Source organism: Podarcis liolepis (genome assembly GCF_965112155.1).
Source record: "Podarcis liolepis genome assembly, chromosome: Z".
In the NCBI taxonomy this organism is placed as follows: Eukaryota; Metazoa; Chordata; class Lepidosauria; order Squamata; family Lacertidae; genus Podarcis; species Podarcis liolepis.
Window position 1 is genome coordinate 18,794,102 of NC_139570.1, and position 23,199 is coordinate 18,817,300.

The following is a 23,199-nucleotide window of genomic DNA, read 5'->3' on the forward strand; positions in this document are numbered from 1 at the left end:
AGTCTTATTTTGAATTTGTCTAATCCTCTTCTAACATCATCCAAGTTGGTGGCCAAGACTGCCCACTATGGGAGAGAGTTCCATAGTGTAACTACGTACAGTACATGAACTGGTTCTCTGAAAAAGAATCAGTGAGGATGGAGAACCCCAACTAGCAACTGGTGGACCAAGCACGTAGTACTTGGGAAGCCACCTATGGCTCTGCTGTGGCTGGTTGCTAGTCTCCAACACAGTGGCAGGGAACCTCAAAAAAGTTTAAGGGCTGCTTGCAAAGGATTTTCAAACAGTCCCATGCTGTGGTTTGAAGTCCTGATAATCGGGTACCCACCTCTCAAATTTTATGTGTGAGGGTTGGGAAAATTAAGATTTTGCCCACTGGCCAGAAATAATTTTGTATCAAATTGTGGCTTAGGGTTATGTGTGAGACCAGGCCAGCAACTTAACAATAGTTTGTTTACTATGGTTAAAGGTAAGCTCATTGATCAAGGTTTTTAGTTGGTTTATACACCTTTGTTAACATAGTGTTATGTGCAAACTCAGACCACCTCCTTTAACTATGGCAGGCATCAGTAAGGTTTATCTTGCCTAGGCCAGATTGGTCTGGTGGAGATCCCTCTGTGGGCCGGATTGCGCGTGCCCGTGAGCGCCCACACCCACAATTTTTGGCATCTGCACAGACGCGATTTCCGGCGCCGCGGAAACAAGTCCCCGTGCTGTGCTGCACCGGTTTAGCACAGTGTGCGAGTGGGCAGCTCAGTTCGGGGGCGGCTCGGGGGCTGGTCAAACGACCTCCGTGGGCCGCTTCCAGTCCATGGGCCTTAGGTTGCTGACCCCTGAACTATGGTTAAGGAGCTGTCACTGACCAGAAGCTACAGAGCCACAATCAAATAGTGGCAAAAGATTTAAACTGCTGGCTTCATTGCACTCACTGGTATTCTGTTATGCAATAAAACAAGGTTTATGTAATCATTTGCCAGACACCTCAGCCATAACCGTGATTTATTAACAATGGTTCACAACCATGGTTTAGCGTTATGGGCAAACCAAGCTAATGTGTCTTTTTCAGATTGTAGCCTTCATCTTGTTTCACTGACATTTGGATATGGCAAGATAGCTGGCCATTCTAAATCCCAGAGATGTTGTCTATGCTGAGTGGTGAACACCCATTCTAACTGGATCTTTTCAGCCCATCTAAACAACAAAGAAGTCTGTTGGCTTCAGGGTGTGGCTCACATACTGCAGAAATAAATTGCTCCTCTTTAGGTCACTGCTATTCAACTTGCTTTGTAAATTCATTCCCATTTGGGAGAAGGGGACCACACCCACTTTGGTAGGATCTTATGCTCTTCAGAGTGGATCTTTTTCACCCTGCTCTGCATGGGAACTTGACACGCCTCTCTGCTGCATGATTGTCTTGCGGAACAATCAAGATGATTGCTGATTTGAACACCCAAGAGGGTCTGTAAAGAAGAAGTATTTCAGGTAATTGGGCCCAGAAACAAACTGGCAATCAGTGCAGCTGTTTTAAAATAGGTTATATGAGATCTAAACAGAACCCCAAGCAGTAATCTGGCGGCTGCATTTTGGAGCAAATGAAGTTTCTGAGGTTTTTTCAAGCCTCAGGAATCTACCTACAGCATCCCTGACACCTCACCACCCAGCTTTTGCTTAAATAAATCCACCAAAGGAGATATTGCTAGGATTTTTATTATCATTTTCAAAAATTGCATCTTGCCAGGGGCCCCTGGAATAAGACTGGAGTAAAACCACATCATTAAACACAAACAGGAGGGAGGAGCTGCAACTAACTCCAGTTCGCTGGAACGTTTTGCTGTTTAACATGCATGCTTGCGCATGTCATTTGCTCGCATGCTTTACTGACCCTCAATTTTTGCATGTGTGTGTAAAAACAAAACCTGAAAAACAAAGCACACTGGAGCAGCCCACAAACTTATCCCACTCTGGTTGCAGCCAATGGTTAATAGGGAGGACCTATTGCTTCACCACTTTATCTCTTGCCTAAAGCCTTTAGCTCAGGGTGGGCTCATACAGCTTCAGATTCTTGCATGCAGTTAAGCGGTAAAGTTTCTGTAGTTTAAAGCAGATGACTTGTGACTCCGCCTTGGAGTATTCAGAGATGCTCTGGCCTATGTGGTAAGTGGGGAGGACCCATTTATTCTTTGTTGCCTGGAGGACACAGGGTGGGTGAAGGTAGATTTCATAATGTGAAGATAAGGAAGTGGTAATACACAGAGGTCTTTCCTGCTTTCTCTGACCAGGATCTAGTGGGGTAGAAAGGAAACTGGAGCCCAGCTGTTTTCAGTGTTTGTAGCTTTAACTACTTACAAAAGCTTTGCTACGCTTGAGAGGGAGCAAGAGCTTGAAGCAATACAATATTTCATTTTCCTGGTTTTGCACTATTGCGTGCAGATCAGGATTTGCAGTATTCGTAACCGGCTGATGACTGGTGTGTAAAGAGCACACCGGGAAACTAAGGTAATGTCCAGATTAGCACTTATTGCCTGGTCTCATTTTGCTTTTTTTTTGTTCCTTGCTGTCCTGCTGTTAAATACTCCTGTGTTTACTATTTGTGCATGTATCGTCCCTTGTGGAATTGCTTGCTTTGATTTTGCGAAACAGCTGTTGCTAAAAAAATTTGACAGAAGAAATCAGCGAGGTTTGAGGTGAGTGAGTCCCAGGCACAAATTCATTGTGGGATGAAGGGAGAATGGCTGATAGACAAACTAGACTGAGCGTCAGCTTAGAGGTGGTGGTGGTGAAACTGATACAGTTTGAATTCAAAGGCAAATTTACCAAATGTGCACTTTCTGAAGCATTCCAGGGTAGCATCCCAGGGACTGACCACAGATAGTGGAGTTTTGTTTTGTGGCTGTAGTTTGATGTTAGAGTACCTGCTCTGCATGCAGGATGTCCCAGGGTCAGTTCCTGACATCTGCAGGTAGAGCTGGGCATGCCCCCTGCCTGGAGAGGTGCTGCCAGTCAGAGTAGACAGTACTGGGCTAGATAGGCAGTCAGTGTAAGACAGCTCCCTATGTGTCCCCATGAAGCTAGAAGCATTTAGATGGATGGGTGGAAGCATGCACAGTAAGTGGAAGCATGCCAGGCCCTTTAGACAAAATCAGTGGTCTGATTTGACTGGGGTAGCTCAGTTGGTAGAGCATGAGACTTTTAATCTCAGGGTTGTGGGTTCGAGTCCAACATCGGGCAAAAGATCCCTGCATGGCAGGGGGTTGGACTTCATGACCATTGGGGTCCCTTCCAACTCTATGATTCAGCATTAGGTGGCTTACTGTTGTTTACTACCCTCACCTCCGTCTTCCATGCACATTATTGACACTGTAAATTCTCGCTGTTAAAAGCTTTCATGTGGGAATACATAAAATAATAAAATGCAATAATGGGGTGCTAGGCAGGTAACAGGAGGAAACCTGTGTCTCTCCAGATATCATTATAGTACAGTTCCCTTCTTCCCTGGCCATTGGCCATGCTTGCTGGAGCTGATGGCAGTTGGCAGCAGCTGAAAGTTCCCAGATACCCCATCCATTATTTATGCAGCCCTCCCTATGTCCTTGCATGATTAGCAATAGAAAACTAAACAAAAGAGTTGATGTGCAATGAGTGCAGAACCCAGGCCTGTCACTCCAGGGCACAACATCCTTTAACCTTGCAGCCAGTGCAACAGGCAGCATCTCATACCTCCACGATAGGTCAGAGCCTGAGCAAGGCTGAACGGCTTCTACTTCAGATGCTGATAATTGTGTCCTTTTTGCATGCACCTATAGAAGAAGAAGCTGTGATTTGGGGGGGGGGGATTCGTGTAGAGCAGGGGTCGGCAACCTAAGGCCCATGGGCCACAAGCGGCCCATGGGGGTCGTTTAACCGGCTCACAAGCTGCCCCCAAACTGAGCCACCCGCTCGGCGAGTCCCCACGAACTACACTAAAACAGTGCAGCGCAGTGTGGGGACTCGCTTCCACGGCGCCGGAAATCACGTCTGCGCAGGTGCCGGAAATCGCAGGTACGCGCACGATCCGGCCCACGGAGGGATCTCCGCTGGAGTGATCCGGCCCAGGCGAGGGAAACCTTGCTGACCCCTGGTGTAGAGTAAAACTGGCAAATCAGCATGCTTCCCCAGGTTTACTTGGAGATGCCAGGGACTGAACATGGGGCCTGTTTGCCGGCAAAGTGCATTACCTTCCACTTAGCTACAGTCCTTTTAACATAAGGATCAGCCCGCATTGCCTCATGGCAATCTTCTGCCAGTGCAAAAAGGTGGGTGCAGCACTGCAGGGGGTTTCATTCAGTTGGCTTACATACCAGCCATGCAAAAGCCAGAGGTTTCTACCCATGCCAGGACAAGAATTACCATAGCTCTTAAGACACCTTTTTGCCAGGATATGGGGCAGGGCCAGTGAGAGGTGTCATATGGGGAGGAAGATAGTGAAGACCTGTAGGGCAACATCCAGACCTTTGTTCCTCATCGTTGTTCTAAAATATCTCATTATTATTTTTTAAGTTGTTCCGTGTGTGTGTGCGCGCGCCTGTCTGCACGTGCTGAGCTGTTATCTGGCTGTCATCTCTGTCAGCATTGTGCACCTGGAGTCTTTCCAGAGGCAACCTGGTCACAGAGCATTTGGGTGGTGGGTGGTGATGCTTCTGTTTTGCACAGCATATGGTCCTGCCACCTCATTGGAAAAAGCTTTGCAGAAGGTTACAGACCGCAGCAAAGAAACTGCAAGTCCTGAGACCATTCTTTGTGGAAAGATTTTTAAAAACAGAGGTGAGTACTGGAGGAACTGATAGGCGTGTTCCTGGGGTATGCACTGCTTAGTGGGCTTTCCATAGGCAACTGGTTAGCCACTGTGGGAACAGAATGCCAGGCCAAACAGGCTTTGGGTCTGATCTTGCAAAGCTAGTATTGGCTTCTTGCGATCTCTTGAGATCCAAAGATCCCAACTGAAGGTATTTCCACAAGCTAACGAAAGGTGGGGGGGGGCACTTAACAGAGGAGAGGCAAATTGGACTTCTGATTTTTAATCGGTTTTATTGTGTACGTCATGCAGAGAACTACTATTATTGGGTGAGTGATAAATTGAATGAATAAATAATACCTGGGTTTTGATTTGTTTGCAGGAGGTTAGCTGTGCCCCAGTTACACTCTTCTCACAATAAAATACTTAAATCCGCTTTTCAGACTTAACAGTATGGTAATATGGAGTTTCGTTATGTTTTTAGTATGTGTTTGGGAATATGATCTGATTGTTAACACGTCTGACTTCATCTTATTGATGAGGTATGAGGAATTCAGGCCAAGGAGCCTGGAACCTTGCAATCTGTGCAGAGAAGTCAGATTGCAAGAGGAGTCCAGCTGGATCCAACTTGCCCAAAAACCTATGCCTGTGGGGAACCCACAAGCAGAGCATGAAGGCAATAGCTCTCTCTTTCCATTGCCCCCCTTCCAGCCACTGATACACTGTGATGTTTCTGGGGTTCCTGCCAGGTGTGTCTCTGGGTGGCCATGCAGTCAGTCTCTCAGTTCCTTCACTGAGTCCAGACCAGTGGCGTAGCGTGGGTTGTCAGCACCCGGGGCAAGGCAAGTAATTTGCGCCCCCTAACCCGTGGATTTGCGCCCCCTAACCCCCAGGTGTTGCGCCTGGTGCGGCCGGCCCCCCCTGCACCCCCCACGCTACGCCACTGGTCCAGACTTCCCTTAAAATACCTATTGCCACCTACTGACGGTAGCTCCTTCTCAAATAACCTTTGAGTCTACCCTGATCAGAATACAGACATGTTAAAACAACCTTTGCCAGTCGGGGGCTGATGGGATTTGTAGTTTTAGATCCTACTTTAAAATGACTGACTCTTGTATGCATTTGCATTTTCCGTCTCATCTCATCATCTCCTCTTTCTCTCTTCCTACTCCAGTCCTCATTTTCCAACCGGCACTCTTTACCTGTCACTCTGTCTCCACCCAATGGTCCATCCCACTCCCTTGTTTGTCCATCATTATTCCATTCATTCTTCTTTCAAGCCTGTTACTGGCATCATCTGTCTCAAGAGACAATGGAGGGTGCTGGGTGGGGTGGGGGTGGAGGGTAGTGAAGACAAAGTGACCTCCCTGGGGGGCAAGGCTGGGCAGTGTGCAAAGAGGTCCTGGACTGCCCAGATGACTCCTCCCTCCCCCGCCTTGCTGATGTGGTCCAAAGGAAAGCAGAGTTATGCATTTGACACCAGCTTGGCTGCAGGAGTTGCGTACAATGTTCCATCCCACCGTTTTTTAGCAATTCCACTCCACACAGGTTCTGCAAATTCCCATCTGGTCTCTATTGAAATATCTCCAGCGAATAATAATAATAATAATAATTTATTATTTATACTCCGCCCATCTGGCTGGGTTTCCCCAGCCACTCTGGGCGGCTTCCAACAAAGTATTAAAATACAATGGTCTGTTAAACATTAAAAGCTTCCCTAAAGAGGGCTGCCTTCAGACTTTTTAGAAAAGTCTGGTAGTTTTTCTTCTCTTTGACATCTGGTGGGAGGGCGTTCCACAGGGTGGGTGCCACTACCGAGAAGGCGCTCTGCCTGGTTCCCTGTAACTTGGCTTCTCGCAGTGAGGGAACCGCCAGAAGGCCCTCAGCGCTAGACCTCAGAGTTCGGGCAGAACGATGGGGGTGGAGACGCTCCTTCAGGTATACTGGAAGAGCCCATCACATTATATTTGTTGCTTTCGTTTTTGGGCATTCCTTGACTGCCCTGCCCTTCATTATTGGCCATGCACATGGGTGAACCAGCCCCATGAACCAGAGCTTCATGCCAGAACTCAACAAATAAAACATGCTTACCCGGATTGGAACCTTTTTACAACAATATATGATACTTCCACATGTCAATTTACTGTGGACTTTGTGCTACCCATGCACACAAGACTGGTGGGTTGTTGTTTTTTGCAGTGTTTCCATCAAATAACAGTACCACCACATATTTTGTGTGCGCATGCACACGTGCGTGCACACACACACACACACACAATCTAAGCCGCTTTGAGTCCCATCAAGGAAAAAGGCGAGGTATAAATAAATAAATAATTTAGATTTTGCACTTCTGTGGGGTTTTTTCCCCTACTACCCCCCCCCCCATGGAAGCAGTGAATTGGAATTAAATAAGATAATGGCATTTAAACTTCAAAGAAATAATAAAACACCTGCTAATAAATCTCAAAATAAAATAAAATGGCATATGCATGCTATGGGCAAAATATGTGTGAAAGGTACAGAGTCCACAAAAACCTGCCTGGAAGTTACCATGTTGCACTTGAAAGGTTTAACAGCATGGGGGAAAGCACTGTTGAGAATGTGCAGAGTACTCCCCTGCCCCATGAACAACAACCAAACTGCACAAATCTGGGATCTGAAGTTTGTAGATTTGCAATGTTAGAGAGGCCTAATACCTGTCTTCTCTCACATTAGAAGTCTAATGCTGCCAACACCATCCCATAATCTTCCTGGCTCTGTGTTCAAGGAGATTAAATAAATAAAAGGAAATAAAATTTGTGCCTCCTCTTGGGTGCATAAAAGGATCCAAGGGTGTTTCTGTCTGCACTGCTCATTCCCAATTGGCATTCCATGGCTGGGCAACTTACCAAGCAAATACCTCATCCTGTTTTATTAAAGGAGGGGAGGAGGAGAGCAGTCCCTCACTGGGGCTTCCTCCTCCTCTCTCTTCTAGCTCCTTTTAATGTCTGCCTGTCTGACTTTTGTAAATGGGGTGGCATAGCCAATCTCCTTTATCTCTCCCCCCCTCAATGTTCTGTGGTTAAAGAAAGCCCTGTGCCACTTGAATCCACTCTACTGCCCTTGCTAACTCTTTTATTATTTTTTTACAGACCTGTCCCCATGTTTTTCTGGCAGCATGACACGCAGAAATGTCCAATATGCCCTGCCCAGATTACTGGCTGGGGTTCCGTTTAGATCTTGCATATAGCCTGCTTCAGAATAGCTGTACTGGCTGCCATTTTTCTTTCTGGGCCCAATTCAGGGTGCTCATGTTGGCATTTAAAGCCCTAAAGGACTCCATCCGTAAATACCGGAAATACTTCTTCCTTCCTCACAGACCCTCTCCAGTGCTAAAATAAGATAATCTTAGTAATTCCTCAACCTTCAGAAGTTTTTTTGGGGGGGGAGGGCAGTTGTTGGCCCAGAAGAGGGCCTTCTCTGTGGCGGCCCCTATGCTGTAGAATTCCCTCTCCACACAGATGTGTCCTTCATTCTACAGCTTCTGGCAAATGCTGAAGACACAGCACTTCACCCTGGCTTCTGACAGTTTATTACTCACTTATTTTATTTGGTTAAATTTGTACTGTATTCATCTGAAGATCATGGGGTGGTTTGCAATATAAAAATGCAAAATGGTAACTCAACGCACATCATATTCACACTGACCCACCTTATTTCTATTATTGTAGGTTGCTGTTTTTTAATATTGCATTTTAATTGTTGTAACCTTCCCTGGGCCTCAGGATGAAGAATGGGTAGATTAAGAAGAACAGGTGGTGGAGGAGGAGGAACACAAGTTATTCTATCTCCATGCCATGACAAAATCACCGTTTTGTTCCTGCCTGTCAAAAACACACACATAGGAAGGGCCATTGTGTTGTTTTTGAAGTTGTTTACCTCACAAATCCAACGTAGAGTCTCTAAGACGGCTGAATGGTGCCTTGTACACCTCCTTCCGGCAACTCCTGCAGGCAAAGTGGTGCCAAACCTATTGCTCTGCTTTCCTTTGGACCACGCTAGAGAGGCCAAGAGGGGGTCTTGCTTGCCGCCTGGGCAGCCCAGGACCTCCATGCACACTGCCCAGGCTTGGGCCCTGAAGGACAATTTGGTCCTACAGATGCCACAGTCTGACTTCACCCCTGGAGGTGCACTCCATTGTCTCTCAAGACAGATGTCAATAACTTTATTTAGTGCTGGTGAGACCTAAGGAAAGTGATCCTCTTGGCCTGTGCAGGCCAGGGCAGGGCTGGGGAATGTGTTGCCCTCCAGATGTTGTGGGCTTACAGGACCAACCAGCATGGCTCAATTGGCCGGGGTCTGTGTGTGCTCGAAGGGGTAGTAGTCCAGCAACTTCTGAAGAGGCCACAGGCCTCACACCTCTTCTCCAGGGTCTTGCCCTGTGCTCATGTTCCACTGTCACGCCCTGAACCTTTCTTTTCCAGAGCTGGGCAGGAAGGCTTGCATGGGTGCTGGGAGCATGACGGGAGAATCCCACTGCCCAGCAAATTTAGGGCCTGTGCCTTTAAGAAGGGCCTGGTCGGGAGAAACAACTGCAGGAGACTGCTTTGCCTGAAGCAAATCTGGCTTGAGTTAGGGAAGGCAGTGAAAAAGGGGTGAGCTGCTGCAGCCCCCCTCCCAAGCCCAGGCTGTGAGGTGGGGAGTAGCCTGCTCCGGGTGGGCAGAGGGCCTGGGAACTGCCCAGGTTCCAGCGGGGGCTTGTGACTCATTTGGGAGATGGACAGCAGTTCCACCCCGCTTTGGGCTATGCTCATCTGAGGCTTCCCAGAGCGACAGCAGCAACAGCAGCAGCCGCCAAGTATGTAAAACTGCCTGCATTCAGTGTTTTGGGTCGTCCCCCCGTCATTCCGTTTCGTGCTATGTTTTTGGGCTGTGGTGCCGCTAGCTGTAGGGGAGAGCAGCAGCCGGAACTCCCCATGTGGGCAGTTGCAGGGCACTGTGGCACGAGCGGCATGGGAGCGCCGGAGGGAGGGAAGGAAGGGTGGTGCTAACAAGACGTGGCCATATGCCATTCTGGAAAGGATTGCATGGGAGCCCGTGGGTGTCCTGCAGGGAGGAATTGCTTCCAGAAAAGTGTGACAACTGCGTGGTGCCTCCCAAATCTTCAGATAGGCAGGGGCTAGATTTGTTTGCGGGAATGAGTAAAAAGAAAAAAGAAAAAGAGGGAGAGTACACTCTGCATATGCTTAGAGACAAATCTTTTTTTTATTATCATAACTTCAAATGTTTTAGAATTAAAAGCAGACCAACAGCCCTAATCAATCCCTGTTCACAGGTGAGCCCTGGGCTCCCTTCAATTTTATTTTCCTTGTTTGCTAGGAAGAGAATTGGGTGGTCCTGGAGAGAGTGACCTGTAAGGAAGAAATAATGAAGGAAAAGGGTTGGCCAGTGTTTTTTTGTCCCCACTCCCCGTCTTATATGACATTTGTACCCTCCGTTACTATAGCAATGTTTCCTCAAAACTTTTATTTAAAACCAAACTCCCCCCCTGCCCACGTTTCTCAACTTGTCATCCACCCAACCCCAGGCTGCCAACCTGCTCCACCAGGGATTTATATGGTTGCATGCAGTCTGGTGTGCACACACCCTCCTCCTACTGTGAGAAAGACACCCAGGTGGGGGGGGGGTAGCTCAGTACCAGGGTCCCAGGTTCAATCCCTGGCATCTCCAGGTGGGGCTAGGAAAAATTTCCCGTCTCAAACCCTGGAGAGTCACTTCTCCTTGGAAAACAAGGGTCCATTCAATAAGGGGTAGCTTCCTATGACTTCCGTTATAATTCAGAAGCTCCTTGTCCTAAGAAGTTTCCTTTGCTCTACCGTACACAATGTTGGGACAGTGGAGCAGCGGGTGGAGCAGAAAGCACCTTCTGTGGCTGGATGCTATCCTTATTGGCAGCCATGTGCCCCCTGGGATTAAGAACCACTGCATGCAATTTGAAAAAATATAGTTATTACTATGTAAATTTGTATCACTTTTTACAAAAAGTGCCGAAGGCAGCTCCCATAAATTTAAAGCCAAATGATGGGCTAATAATAATAATAATAATAGAGGAGGAGGGAGGGGTGTTCACAATACCACAGAATCCAGATAACTTCCCCTCAAATACACTCAGCCAGTTGCAGGTTAGTTAAATCCGGACAGAAAGGTATACAGTGGTACCTCGGGTTACATATGCTTCAGGTTACAGACTCCGCTAACCCAGAAATAGTGCTTCAGGTTAAGAACTTTGCTTCACGGTGAGAACAGAAATCGTGCTCTGGTGGTGCGGCAGCAGCAGGAGGCCCCATTAGCTAAAGTGGCGCTTTAGGTTAAGAACAGTTTCAGGTTAAGTACGGACCTCCGGAACGAATTAAGTACTTAACCTGAGGTACCACTGTATTCCCTTCTAATGTTTATGGAAAGCAAACAGTTGGACTTGTGCTGATTACTTAGCAAGATTGCTTAATGCTGCTATTATCACTTCCAAGTGCTGTGATAAACGGTTGAAAAGAAAGTGTTCCCTCCATCACCCTGTCCCATCCTCCAGAAAGCGATTTGAAAGTTATAGATTCCACCTTAACTTAATTGTGAGAACACAGCAGTTTAATTATATAGTTCCTATCCTACGTTGAAGACACACCTCTTTACTATGGCCTTTGACAATAAATTGTTGGCATGTCAGCCTCAGGAGACAGTGGGAGATTGCGCCTTTTTGGGGTAAAGTTAGACAGTTGGAGAGTCACAGGGCCTGCTGCGACAATATGGGAGAGACATGTTTTGTTGCAGCTAGGGCAGATGAAGGCATCTGGTTTTACTGCTATAGGTGCACCACGGCATTTCTTGTCTCTTAGGTGGGCATCCTAAATCGCTGAGCATTGTGAAGAGTCAAAGGCCTTTGTCAGGTCTTGTGAAGGCAATGCATCTCTTCTCTCGCTCTTTCTCCTGAAGCTGGCGTAGTGAGGAAATCAAATTGTCTGTTGAGCTCTGAGCTCTAAAGTGCATTGTGACTTGGGATAGACCATGTCAGTGAGTGACTGAAATCTGTTGAAATAAAAAAAATCCTTCCAGTAGCACCTTAAAGACCAACTAAGTTAGTTCTTGGTATGAGCTATTTTTCACCTTCTCACCCCTTGCCTTTTCCTGTAAGACCTATTGCAGTCGTTAAGAGTCGTCAACAGGCTCATCTCAGCTATCTGCCAATCACCCATTCCCACCACCCTTCTGAGTAATACCCCTCCCCACCTTCTCACTATATAGAAGGATCTGGCAACTTCTGTTTCAGTGTATCTGAAGAAGTGTGCATGCACACGATAGCTCATACCAAGAACTAACTTAGTTGGTCTTTAAGGTGCTACTGGAAGGAATTTTTTTATTTTGACTATGGCAGACCAACACGGCTACCTATCTGTAACTGAAATCTGTTGAGAACGGCAAAGGCAAAGGCCTTCCTCACAGTACTCAGCAGGGAGATTCCATGGTAGTTGTTACAGTCATGGTGGTCACCTTTGTTCTTACACGCATGTCTTGTGGATACGTTTCCCCAACATTTTGTGGAGGTGCATCTTGAGGGAGGAATTGAGGCTGGCTTTCAAAAATTCTGTTGGGATTCCATCCTGTCTTGGGGCCTTTACCACGTGCCTGAGAGTTGATGTTGTTCTTAGGCTTGTTGAGGGAAAGAGTAAAACCCAACTCTCCCAAGACAGGCAGATGCTGTCAGTTCCTGTGCTGGAGACCATATTTTCCTTCTAGTACAGTTCTTGATAGTGCTTTATGCCCATTTGCTTTATGCGGTCTGCGATGATCTCACTAGACAAAGTTTTCAGCGGTGCAGTTTTCCTGACTGTTGGTCCAAAGGCTGTCTTCATGCCTTTGCCGCTGTCAGCAAAGAGTTGAATGTTCTGACACAGCTCCAGCCAGAAGCCTTTAGCACATCATCTGGTAATCGGTGTCACACCTTGCCTTTCTTAGTGCAGGGTGCATGCTTCTAGGTCACAAGAGCCTCACACTTTGCTGTGATAACAGGCTCCATGTCCTTAATGCCAGCTTCAGACCAGTTGAAGAGCCTATACAGTGGTACCTCTGGTTACGTACTTAATTCATTCCGGAGGTCCGTTTTTAACCTGAAACTGTTCTTAACCTGAAGCACCACTTTAGCTAATGGGGCCTCCTGCTGCTGCTGCACCACCGCCACGCGATTTCTGTTCTCATCCTGAAGCAAAGTTCTTAACCCAAGGTACTATTTCTGGGTTAGCAGAGTCTGTAACCTGAAGTGTATGTAACCCGAGGTACCATTGTATATACTAAGGCCCAGCTTATTCTTAATTTGTAATTTGTTTTCAGCTGTTTTTAATACAGTGGTACCTCGGGTTAGAGACGTGGGTGGCGCTGTGGGTAAAACCTCAGCGCCTAGGACTTGCCGATTGCATGGTCAGCGGTTTGAATCCCCACGACGGGGTGCGCTCTCATTGCTCGGTCCCAGCGCCTGCCAACCTAGCAGTTCGAAAGCACCCCCAGGTGCAAGTAGATAAATAGGGACCGCTTACCAGCGGGAAGGTAAACAGCGTTCCGTGTGCTGCGCTGGCTCGCCAAATGCAGCTTGTCATGCTGGCCACGTGACCCGGAATTGTCTGCGGACAGCGCTGGTTCCCGGCCTATAGAGTGAGATGAGCGCACAACCCTAGAGTCTGGCAAGACTGGCCCGTACGGGCAGGGGTACCTTTACCTTTACCTTACCTCGGGTTAAGTACTGTACTTCATTCCGGAGGTCCGTTCTTAACCTGAAACTGTTCTTAAGCTGAAGCACCACTTTAGCTAATCGGCGCTCCGGCTGCCACCGCGCCACCACTGCGTGATTTCTGTTCTCATCCTGAAGCAAAGGTACTATTTCTGGGCTGGCGGAGTCTGTAACCTGAAGCGTCTGTAACCTGAAGCATATGTAACCTGAGGTACCACTGTATTGCATTTTTAGATTGCTGTGATCTTGTCCTTATGGTGAAGGATGGGCAATAAATCAAATAAATAAAAATCCTAATAATCTGGAGCAAGGCGTACATAGGGAAGTGCACTGTAAAAGAAAGGGTTAAAACCCACTCTTTGCTGAGCTTCACACACCCTGTGTTTGCATTTGCAAAGGGGTGTTTAAGGCAGCTCATCTGGTTTTCAAGAGATCTTGAAAATGCATTGAGTGGGGGATTCTAATGCAAATGTGTTCTGAGTGAAGGGTGGCACTCTTGCTGGATTATTTCCTCAAGAAGAAAAATGGGTGCAGCTAAGTTTTTATTTTTCTTGATGGGTTCCTTTGCATGCCATACAAATATCCAGTGGGAGCAGCATTTCCTGCTTTCGTCATGCAATAAAGTGGAAAACTGCCTGTTAGAACATCTGCTTGGTTCTTTAAGGCACAGGAAGCTGACCTTTCCTCTCCTCCAAAAAAGGATGGAGCAATCTTTGCAGGCAGTAATGCTTGTGAAGGTGCTACTTTTGGTGAAAAATAGTGAAAGAGCTCTTACCAGCTGCAGATAACACTTAGCTAAAATGGCAAATTTTATCTGTAGGTGAGACAGGTCCCAGCAGTGAAGATGCTGCTGTCAATCATCTGTGCCATGGCGTGTGGCCTGCCTTCTAAGCATGCTTTGCATGCTGTGAGAACTCAGAATAAAAGGCCATAGTTTAGTAGTATGCATGCAGAAGGTGCTATGTTCAGTGTGCAGCACCTCCAGATAAAGCTGGGAAAGAACACTGCCTGAAACCCCGGAGAGCTGCTGCCAGTCAGTGTATACAGTACTGAGCTAGATGGACCAAGGGTCTGACGCAGTATAAGCCAACTTCCTATGTTCCCATCTAAAGATCCTAAGCAAGCTGGAGACTCTGGCTACGGCTTATATTTCAAATTAGCAAAACATCCTGGTCCCCCCCCCAAAAAAAGGTCATGTGGAAGTCTGAATGTACATGGAAGAATGTGATTCCACCCCCCATATTATTGGTGGGTGGGTGAGGACAAGCCTTTGCCCTTTTCTGAAAATATTGGTTTGTGGAAAGCACATTTCGACATTTGAACTAATCAGACCTATCCTATGCATGCAAAAGTGTACATTAAACAGGCAAGGAAGGTGTTAATAAATTCAAGTTGTAAAATATGGTGCTTCTCTCTCTGCCCCCTTCCCATTTCCCCCCTCTTCTATGTCTCCGAAGCCATCTGTTTCCAGTCCTCCTCCTTCCTTCTCTTTGACTCCTCTGCCTTAACAAATAAACCCCTATTTGGACTAATGGTAAACATGTCCCCAAGTGCTGTCCTAAGGAAGTGTTGAACGGAGGATATAGGATGGGATTGGGGAGGAAGTGGGGACTTGTGTGTGTGTTTTAAGGATTTATATGCTGCCTTTCAAAGAGTCCCCTTCCCCAATGCAGTATCATAAAAATATTGAAAAGTCAATACAGTTGTACCATGGAAGTCGAATGGAATCCGTTCCGGAAGTCCGTTCGACTTCGAAAACGTTCAAAAACCAAATCATGGCTTCTGACTTGCTGCAGGAACTCCTGCAGCCAATCAGAAGCCACGGAAGCCCCGTTGGACATTTAGGTTCCAAAAGAATGTTCACAAACCGGAACACTCACTTCTGGGTTTGCAGCGTTCGCGAGCCAAAACATCCGAGTTCCAGGACGTTCGACCAACAAAGGTACGACTGTATCTAAAAAGTTTAAAACCAAAAGAAAAGCCATTAAAAAAATTCTTAACCCATACCAGTAGCAGAATTGTAGATTCAAAAACAGGGATCAACAACAGTTTGCAAAATTAGCCTTTCATTTCAACCAGAGGTAGACTGAAATAAAAAAAGTTTTAAAGCAATCAAGCAAGGAGCCAGGCGCAGACATACCACCATTGGGTGGGCAGGTTCCATAAATATATATGGGGGTCAGCTTTGAAAAGGCTCTGCACATTTTAAAGGCCGTGGAATATTAATTAGCCAAAGGCCCAGATGGAGAGGAACATTTTTGCCTGGTGCCTAAAGGTATGTAAGGAAGGTGCCAGGTTAACCTCCCTGAGGAGAGCATCCCACAAGTGGCTCCAGAATTTAAGATTGGTGTGTGTGTGTGTGTGTGTGTGTGTGTGTGTGTGTGTGTGTGTCTGTGTCTGTCTGTCTGTCTGTCTGTCTGTCTGTCTGTCTGTCTGTCTTTCTGTCTTTCCTAGCCTGACCCGGAAATGACCAAGGACTGAACTGGCATGTTTGGCAGGCAAAGCTTATGCCCATAAAGCTTATAGCCTTTCCCCATTAACAGTTGCCAGACAGGCAGAAATTCAACAGGAGATGTCTTTCCCCTCAAGCAGCACCGGCTTAATTTCTGCCAGCCATGTGCCAGTGTGCACACAGCCAGAGCAGAAGCACAAGAGCAAACATGGCAACTTTAAGCCTTGTCTATGAGGTCAGGAGAACCCAACAGAATTCTGCCTCCAGGGGCCTGAGGCTGGACCTGCAGGAGATTTTTTTCTTCTTCCAAACACAGGACTAGGGTGTTATCTTTTGCTCTTTGTGGATGTTACTTGACTTTCACACATCTCAGTTGCATGGGCATTATGGGGGCTTGAAGGCAGCCAGGTTCTGCTGCAGTTGTGCGCCACTTGGTGGGCTGGGCTTGCATATTTTTGGCTGCTGTTCTCATTGGGGTGGCGAGTGTCACCTTGAGGGCTTGTGCTGCTGGCACTGCTGCCTGGGCAGGTGGTTGGGTTTCCATACACATGCCCATGGAAATGGGCTCCCTCAGCAGTCAATGAAGGAGCTTTTCTGCCAAGGGATGCTGAGTACTGATCCAATTTGCCTCTGTTTCCATAGCAACTTTCCAGTGCTTTATGGTACTCTGTCTTCTTAGCACAGATGATAGTGGGGAATTGGCTTCTGTAAGTGAGGCACAAAATAGCTTTGGGGTGTTTTTTTCCCATATAGACTTCAGCTTTTCAGAAATAACTGGCATCAAAATTTCAGGTTAGGCATCTCCAAGCCTTCCTGTCAAAGGACCCTTTTCTGTCCTTATCTTTCTGTTCTTTAACAGCCAGTATGTGCTGGAGTCTACTCTCTGCCTCCCACATACAGGCAGCCTCTCTTTCTCCGCCCTCCACATCCCAATTTCATAAATCCAAGAGAGAATTTGATGGATTTTAGTGAATGGCAAAATGGGGAACTAACAGTGGTTTATAAAGTGAGGCTAAATGAATGCAGGTGGGTTTTCTAGGACTCTTTGTTTCCTTCTCATTCTGTAAACCCCTCCCTGCAGTTCAAATTCCGGGGTCCTGAAAGCACCCTCCCACCCTTGATGTGAAAACCTTACTTAGGAACAGAATAGGTTGCTTTATAGGAGGTCACGATTATTTGTCTGTCCAGCCCAGTATCATTGGTTGACTTGCATCGGTTTTCAGGGGTCTCAAGCACAGGTCTTCATCTGATCCTTTCAACAGGAGATGCCGAGGTTTGAGGTTCTACATGCAAAACCATGCACTCTTGCCACCAAGCAATGGTCTGTTACATACACACTGTGTGCAGGACCGACATTTTGATTCAGCTCATTGCTGCCTCCTCTTGTAAAATGCCTCGGGGTGTTTCAATTTTTAAATGAAGAGCGTTCCAGAAATTATTTATAAGTAAATAATCCGCTTCTGGCCCAGAGGGAATGTCCAGCAGTCACTGACACAGCATCTTGCATCACTTCTACACATTTTAAGCAGTATCGTACCACTTTAAGAACGTCCTCCCAGCAGATGTCAAGGCAATAAACAACTATTTTACTTTTAAAAGACAACTGAAGGTGGCCCTGTTTAGAGACGTTTTTAATGTCTGATGCTGTATTGTTTTTTAATATTAAGTTGGAAGCCACCCAGAGTGGCTGGGGAGACCCAGTCAGATGGGTGGGGTATTATTATTATTATTATTATTATTATTATTATTATTATTATTATTATTATTTTAAACAGTCATGGCTTCCCCCAAAGAATCCTGGGGAACATAGCTTGCTAAGGGTGCTGAGAGTTGTTCAGAGACCCGTGTTCCCCTCACACAGCAACCATTCCAAGAGTTCCCTTGGAAGAGGAACCACTCTGAACAGGAAACCTACCATAAATAGTTGCCCCCAGTTTTCTTGCAGAAGTCCCTTTTGTTCCCACCCCTGGTTCTGTGGCTGGAGCAACTGCTTCACCTGCAAAAGGTTCCAGTTTCAGTCCCTGGCTTCCCCAATTTAAAGGATGTCAGTACTGTAGAGCAAAAGACCTGCTCAGGCTCCTATAATGTTGCTTCCAATCAGAGTAGACGTTATTGAGCTGGATGGACTCAGTATATGGCAGCTGCTTATGAACATAGGGAGGTTGGACGCAGGCATAAGCTGAAATGGCCTGTAGCCTGGTTTCCAGGGTTCAGCCCCAGTGGTGTTTTTGAGGTAGGGGCTGGGCAAGATGCCCTTCACAGGTCCCCAAATGTGCCAGCTTCCTTGCTGCTGTCACTGCTGCCCTCTCTCTGGTCCATAGTTATGACCTGAGGAAAAGGCAAATAGGGTCACTATGGCTCCATCTCCTCATTCATGTCACTGTGTATTTTGATAAACAACAGGTGGACAGGCAATAACCACAAGGGAGGAGAAGGTGAAACAGAGCCAGAGGTGTTTTTTTTTTGGGGGGGGGGTTCTGGTCTGTGGGCCTTAGCTGCCTTACAGTGCCTACCTCCTTGCCAGTTCTTATCTCCAGATAAAAGGATCTAATAGGGCTGGGAGACACCTCATTCCCTATAGAAGCTTCAACCTGATCCTAGATGGACCAATAGCATGGCTTCATATGTTCACACTAGGGTTGCTGTGTAATATAGGATTGCCCTGTGTTTCAATGTAAAATGCCAACTCCTGTATTGATAGTGTTTTGTCCTGTATTTCAGGTATTCTCTCTTGCTCTCTCTCTCTGTGCCAAGTTTGGGATCCTCTCCAAATGCATGTGTTTGAAAAGGTGTGTGAAAGGTCATGTATCTCTGAGTAGCCAAGCACAGACGGATTTACAAATTTGTGTGTATGTGTGTGTTTACATGTGCCTGTGTGACAAATTCCAGAGGGGCCACCCAGTTAGCCTGCAATAAATTGTAATGGATTGCTTTGAAGACACTTCAGCACCGGATGGAAAAGAAATTGCCCCCCAACTGCCCTGCCCTGTATTTTGCCAGAACAAAGGTGGCAGCCCTAGTTCATGCCCACTATAAATGGGTTCCTACAGGCAAACAGGGAGCTGGCACAGATTCAGCCTTAAATCTCTGCTCATTTGAGAGATCCCAACATACCCAAACCAGTAGTGCAGCTATCTTGGGGAGGAGTGAGAGGAGTTCTGTCTAAGGCAGGGGTCAACCAACTTACTGCGCCTCGGGCCAGTGTCTCCAGCGCCGATCGCGGGCCGGAGGGGGGGGAGCGTGTGCGCACACGCTATTTCCGACGCACTTCCAGGTCGGAGGAGCACTGGAAATAGCTTGTGCGCATGTGCACGGGCCTCCTCCCACCCGGATGTGCACTGGAAATAACGCTTGCGCATGCGCACAAGCTATTTCCAATGCTCCTCTGACCCGGAAGTGGGCAGCTGCACAGCGCAGCACCGGTATGAGTGGGCGATGGCAGCGGGTGGCAGGGGTTGCCATGGGCTGGATAAACGAGTCCCTCGGGCCTTATCCGGCCCACGGGCCTTAGTTTGGGGACCCCTGATCTAAGGCCTCCAGTCAGAAGTTGCTTTCCCACTCTGGTGTAATATAGTGGTAGCTTCTTGTTTTTTAATGTTCTTTTTCTCAGTGTGTTAGGTGGAGTGCCACCACTTCATCTTCTCACTGGGCCTGTGAAGCACATCCAGGCTGCAGTTGCATGGTTACTTACCTAGGAACTGAGCCCCCTGAACTCAGTGACACTTCTGATTAGACATGCCATGTGTGGGATTGCATTGTTAGTTGCTAATTGATGGAGTTTGTGGAGGAACTAGGAGATGTGTGACCTTGGAGCAGAGGCTTCTGGGCACTTGCAGCCTCGCTGAGCAGAGTGCCATCAGCATCATCCCTGAGCTGCATCCGTAGCACAGATTTAGAGAAGGCTTCGGAGCAAGCAGGATATGCCTCACAGCTCGCAGCCGCTCCTCCCTTCCCAATCTGCCCTTGTTGCCTTGTCTTTTAGGGACTAAGCACAGAATCCAAAAAGGGTTCTGAACATTTGTTTCAAGCTTTGACTGAGCCAGCAGAGTCTTTTATTTTTATTTTTAAAAATAAACCTTTGTAGTCTTATTTCTAATCTCCACATGCCCCCCCCCAACCCGGCAGGTCTCCTCTTGATAACAGTTATTCACACATCACATTACTAAACACTAGAATTTGCTCCCACAAGAGGCAGTGATGGCCACTAGCAAGGATAGCTTTAAGAAAGGATTAGACAAATTTGTGTAGGATAATGTTATCAATGGCTACTAATCCTGATGGATATATTCTTCTTCCACAGTCAGAGGCAGAATGCTTCTGAAAGCCAGTTGCTGGGAATCACTAATGGGTAGAAAGCTACTGCACATGAGTCCTGCTTTTAGGCTTTCCACAGGCATCTGGCTGTCCCTGTTTGATGTATCAATTGCTCAGTTCATGGGGGGGGGCTGCAAAACCTGGGGTTTTCACTGCAAAATTCTGCAAAACGACTGCAAACTTTTGGCCTAGGTTTGGAGGGGATTCAAAATGTTGGGGTTTCATAGCTAATTACCCTCATCTGGTTGACCACTGTGAGAACAGGATGCTGGACTAGAAGGGCCCCTGGCCTGATCCAGCTGCCTCTCCTTAGCTGCTCTAGAGACATGTGAGCTGGGCTGCAGCATTCTGATCGACTAAAAAGCTACCTTGAGTAACTGGCACTTTTAATTTCAAAACATTATCCTTATTATTAATAGAAGTACTTACATAAACTGCAGATGGCAAGTACTGTTGTAGAAGCAGTGTTCCATCCTGTGTGTGAGAGAGAGAAGGTGATGGTGGCAAAATGCCTCTGCAAAGAGGATGCTTGCAGATGACAATCCCCATACATTGAAAACAAGCAGAACCCTAATGAAAACAGTAGCCCTCCAGATGTTGTTCAACTGCAAATGGAGTCTAGCAACATCTGGAGGGCTGCAGGTTCCCAACCTCTGATCTGAAAAACAACAACCCAAAGTATGTTATGTGCTTTAGAACTATTGCTCCCCCCGCCAACTCATATACAAACTCATTTAGGTTCACTGTGCCATCCTATATATTCTTATTCAGAAACGTTTGCCAGTCCTATTTAGGATTGCAGCCTCTGTTGATGCTCATCTGACCAGCTAAAACTCATACAGTTTAATTGGCTAAGATCCCTTTGATCAGGCAACATGTCAGATAAAAGGGCAGGTTTGGTAAGAGGAGGGTGATAGAAATAGGTTCAAAGTCTTGGCAGTGGTTTCTCCATGGCTGCAGTCCAAGGCAGTTCACATGCATGCTCTGGTTTGTTCTTGTGGGGTGAGGGGTTGCATTTGTGTACAAGGTTTCTGCCTGCAGGTTTCTAGCGGCACATATTGCTTGTGTGCATCTGTGGCAATTTAGAGGCACACAAGTGCATATGTCATCTCTTTCTGTGGACATTTGCTGTGTGCACATTTCAGACAAGATACCCACAGACTGTACGCTCTCTATCCCCCTCCCCTGCCTCACTGCTTCCCAAAATGTCAAGAGTTCCTTCCGACCAAATAGAGCATTTTCTGTGTCTTGCTTAATGTTAGAGAGACCCAACACGATCTGACACCCTGTGTATTGTGTTCACTGACCTGCCACGTGTACATTTTGCAGGGCACCCTTGCCTCCCAGCTAATAGAGGCTGACACATTAGAGAAGTGTGCTATTTATCACCAGCAACATGCAAGTTGAGCCTCTCTTCTCCCCCCCCCCGCCTTTGCTCACAGAAGCAGTGGCGTAGCGTGGGTTGTCAGCACCCGGGGCAAGGCAAGTAATTTGCGCCCCCTAACCCGTGGATTTGCGCCCCCTAACCCTAACCCCCAGATGTTGCGCCCGGTGCGGCCGGGCCCCCCGGCACCCCCCACGCTACGCCACTGCACAGAAGTGCTTCCCGGTCCGAATGGAGTCTCCATCGGAGAGATGGCTAGGGACTCTCTGCACATGCTCTGGGGAGCCCTCCTCTCAATGACTGATGACTTTCCAAGGCCCTTGGGTATTGAGCATTGCCTGCTGCAGAGAACAGTTTCCGAAGGCGACCCCGCCGCTGCTTGGCCACTGGGTGGTCCCCTCTCCCACTGAGGGTGCGCGTGGCTTTTTGCACACGCGTGGGTGTGCGGGTGCCTAGTCTCCTGTCAGACTGTCAGGCTTGCGAAAAGATCTGGAGGGAGGAGGCTTGGGAGAATATTTTATTCTTCCCCCCCCCCCTTTCCTTTTTTGTGGTTCTCCCCCCCCCCCCTCCTTTCTTTCACAGCCCGCCCGCGGGCGGGGGCAGGTGGTGGCGACGACGCTGTTGCTGCGGCGCCTGCAGCTGATGCAAAGGCGGCGGCGGAGACTCGAAGCACCCAGAGAAGGGCATGAGCTGAACAGCCGCTGCCAGTCCCGGGCAGAATCGGCGCGCAGGAGCGGCGGCTGGCTGTGCTCGAGCCTCCCTCCCGCCGAGCTCCGGAGCCTGAGCGATGCTCTCCTGCGCCCCGGAGAATCCTGCAGCAGCAGCAGCAACAGCAGCGCACCGAGATGGGCAACTCCCCGCCGGTGATGCTCGGCAAAGCGCCCCGCAGCAAGCGACCCCCGCGCACCGCTGCCGTCTCCCCTTCCTCATCCTCTGCCCCCACCGCCGTCGCGCAACCGGCAACAGGTAGGGTTGAGACAGAGATTACGGATGATTTGAGCCTATCAGGTTTTTGCTTCTTCCTGGAACCTTTGCAGATGGATGGATGGCTTCAGAGCCGCCACCCCCCACCCACCCCAGCCACCGCCAGTAACTTGCTTTCCCCGTAACAGCTCAGCGCCGCAGGGAGCGTTTTTGAGGCCGGAGCTACAGCCCTTCACAGGACAAGGAGCTCCTGGGAAGCGGGAGGGGGTTCACACGTGCACTTGGGCAGCACGGGCTCGGTTTTCGAAACACGTTGAGCTTGTGCACGTGCGGTGCCATCAAGGATGGGGCAGGCAGACTTTTGGGGAGGGAGGGTCAGGGCTCCACTCAGCTGAATAAGCCAGGAGAGCTCCCAAATGTAGCAGAGCTGGCTTAGCCACTGAAGTAAGTGAAGTAATAATGCACATTACTCTCTTCCTCTCTCTTAAAAAAGGGCTGTTTTTTTTTTTTAAAAAGGAAATAAAGCCGAAAGCCTAAAATTAGATAGTTGCACATGTGTGTGCTTGTGAAAGAGGGAAATCTGAAGTGCCAAGATGCTAAAG

The 23,199-nt window shown here is 47.8% G+C and overlaps 1 protein-coding gene across 1 annotated transcript in view; it reads left to right on the forward strand.

Moving 5' to 3' along the window:
• NHSL2 (NHS like 2) overlaps positions 1-23,199 on the forward strand; it is a 118,987-nt gene that overhangs the window by 32,998 nt on the left and 62,790 nt on the right. The gene's annotated exons all lie outside the window — the stretch shown is intronic.